This window comes from Salvelinus alpinus, chromosome 1 (assembly GCF_045679555.1).
Source record: "Salvelinus alpinus chromosome 1, SLU_Salpinus.1, whole genome shotgun sequence".
NCBI classification, from domain to species: Eukaryota; Metazoa; Chordata; class Actinopteri; order Salmoniformes; family Salmonidae; genus Salvelinus; species Salvelinus alpinus.
The window spans coordinates 24,802,563-24,806,054 of record NC_092086.1 but is presented as its reverse complement, the minus strand read 5'-3'; positions in this window follow the sequence as shown (position 1 = coordinate 24,806,054).

Genomic DNA, 3,492 nt, shown 5'->3' with positions numbered 1-3,492 from the left:
TGCTTTGCTTCAACCGTTGCATTGTTCAAAGTTCCTTGGGAAATTAAAACAGTCTATCAGGGTAAATCCATTTATATTCCATCACTTTTTGACAGCACCCCATTTGATTTGAATGAAACCTTCCATACATATACTCACCAGCCAGTTTATTAGGTACACCCTGTTCACGAAAATGGATCGCACTTATACAGTGAGTCACGTCAATTGCTATATAAAGCTGGCAGACAGGCAATGAGACATTCATTTACTGTTCGAACATTAGAATGGGCAAAACGTGTGACCTAAGTGACTTTGAAGGTGGTATGATCGTCGGAGCAAGGCACGCCGGATCCAGTATCTCCTTGTATCTCCTCACGCACGACAGTGTCTAGGTTTTTACAGAGAATGGCGCGACAAAAAACATCCAGTCAGCCACAATCCTGTGGGTGAAAACAACTCATTGAGGATGGAGGTTGAAGGAGAATGGCAAGACTCGTGCAAGCTAACAGGCGGACAGCAAACAGACAAGTAATACAGTTGTGTGTAGAACGACATCTCGGAACGCACACCTTGTTGATCCTTGTCACAGATGGGCTATTGCAGCAGACGACCACACAGGGTTCCACTCCTATCAGCTAAAACAAGAGGAAGCTCCATTGGGAACGCAATAACCAACACTGGACAATTGAGGAGTGGAAAAACATTGTCTGGTCTGACGAATCCCGGTTACTGTTGCATCATGCTGACAGCATAGTCAGGATTTTGTGCAAGCATGTGCCTGGTGTCAACGGTACAGGCTGGTGGCGGGGGTGTAATGGTGTGGGGAATGTTTTCCTGGCACATGTTAGGTCCCTTGATACCAATTGAGCAATGTTTGAACACCACAGAGTATCTGAACATTGTTGCTGACCAAACCCAATAGAGCATCTTTGTGAAGAGATGGAACGGGCTGGCCTCCTGGGTGGCGCAGTGGTCTAGGGCACTGCATCGCAGCGCTAGTTGTGCCACCAGAGTCTCTGGGTTCGCGCCCAGGCTCTGTCGCAGCCTGCCGCGACCGGGAGGCCCGTGGGGCGACGCACAATTGGCCTAGCGTCGTCCGGGTTAGGGAGGGTTTGGTCGGTAGGGATATCCTTGTCTCATCGCGCTCCAGCGACTCCTGTGACGGGCCGGGCGCAGTTCGCGCTAACCAAGGGGACCAGGTGCACTGTGTTTCCTCTGACACATTGGTGCGGCTGGCTTCCGGGTTGGAGGAGCGCTGTGTTAAGAAGCAGTTTGGGTTGTGCTTCGGAGGACGCATGGCTTTCGACCTTCGTCTCTCCCGAGCCCGTACGGGAGTTGTAGCGATGAGACAAGATAGTAATTACTAGCGATTGGATACCACGAAAATTGGGGAGAAAAGGGGATAAAATGTATAAAAAAAAGAGATGGAACGGGCTGTTCACAGCATGAATCTCCCGCCATCCAATCTGCAGCAACTTTGTGATGCCATCGCGTCAGCATGGACCGACATCCCTGTGGAACGTTTTCTCCACCTTGTAGAATCGCTGTTCTGGCGGCAGTGGGGGGTCCGACCCGGTACTAGATGGTTGTACCTATGTAAAAAGTGCTCAGAAAGTATTTTTGGAGATGAATGCCAAAACATTCAAGAGATAAAGGTGCTCAATGTTTACTTATTTTGTATACTCCGCCATACCATGACACATCCATGTCTTCATCACTGGAAAATATAAAAAGTTGAGATAACGTTTTAAGCTTACAAACAGGGTTGTCAAACAATTTTAGAATTGATTGAAAAACATTAAAACAAATAAATACAAATGGTACTTTTTTTTAAACTCTTTTTCATATTTGCATATGTTGTAGCTTAGACCTTATTTTACATTATATGAGGTTTTTGTGTGGTGCCTGCCATCGGTTGAAACAACATGCTCTTGAATACAGGGTGGATGTCTTGTTTTGGCTAATAAATGTACTAAAATGGGAATCAAATTGAAATTTCAACTTTCAAATGGTACCACAAAGATGGTTGGATTAGAGAATGTTGACTTGAATAGGAATATCTGTTTACATTTTTACTGTCAATCTTTAATAGAAAATCTATTGAAGTCATAGAAATATAGATAATGGAATAGACATGACCATTTAAGTCGACATTCAACGGTGGCTGGACTGTTCACCATCTTTGTGGTAGTAATTATAAGTTTATATTTCCATTTAAATTTAAATTTCAATGGTGTACCAGCTAAAATTGCAGTGGTCTGAAGGATAGGTTCATTCTAAACATTATATTTCTATGATTGAAATGACATCCACCCTGTATTCAAGAGGATGTTGGTGGGCACCACATAAAAACCTAGGGTCTAAGATACAACATATGCAAATATATATTAAAAAAAGTGAGTTTAAGTGTTTTTAGATAATTGATCTTAAAGGTTAAAACGGCCTAATTTAATCGTTTTTTCAAGAAATTATTTTAAAAAATTGACCACCCTGTTTGTAAGCTTTTAAATGAAATCAATCAAACTCAACTGTATCTTTTCCAGTGATGAAGACATGGATGTCTCATGGTATGGTGAGGTATCTTCTGAATGTTTTGGCATTCACGTCCAAAAAAGTAATTTTCTGACCAATTCTTCCATGGGCAAACATGTATGGAAAGTTTGTTTAAATCAGAAGGGATGCTGTCAAAAAGTGATTGGATTCACCCATCAAGCATTAAAAACAAGACACAGAGCTAGTTAAAACGGCTGTTAGCCACTGCTTCCATCCAAACCATTGGTTGAGTATTCTTTCCAGCTTTCTTTCTTTTAACAGAGGTCTTATTTGAATGTTCATCTGCTGATGAGCACAGACATTTTATTGCTACATTTCCTTCATAACGCAAAGTTTGAAAATCATTTGTGAGGAGATAGTTGATGTGATTCATGACATTTCAGCTAGCTAGAAGACAAACAACTATGAAGTTGACACATTAGTACAATCAAAGCTACCGGAGATAAGACGTTGATTAATCTGTGGCAAATGACATTGAGTGTTCTTGGGCTAGGCATACTAACGTATCTCTATGGCAGCACCCAAGGGGAGAAAGGTCTATCTGCGGATCACACACTGGGCGTGTGTTGGGATTTTCGCGCAGGGACAATTTACTACACACACCAAGTAGAGCCACCTGAGGGTTTTAAGGAATACCCAAAAGGTTGTGTGTTCGAATTGCATCTGGGACAAACAACATTTAGCTAATTAGCAACTTTAGCTAACCACAAGTCTTTTGCAACTATTTAGTATGTTAGCTAATCGTTCCCCTAACCACTATCCTTATCTTAACCATGGTAGGAGAATTATCCAAACCTCTACGCCAGTTCTACGATGTTCATAATCCTAACCGCTATGCTAATGATCCTAAACGCTACTTTAGCTGCTAAAGTTAACCGCAAATGCTAAAGATGCAACAAGCAACCTGGCCTCTGATCAATACACAGTTGTCAATGAGTGGGCAAGTCGTGTAATGAGATA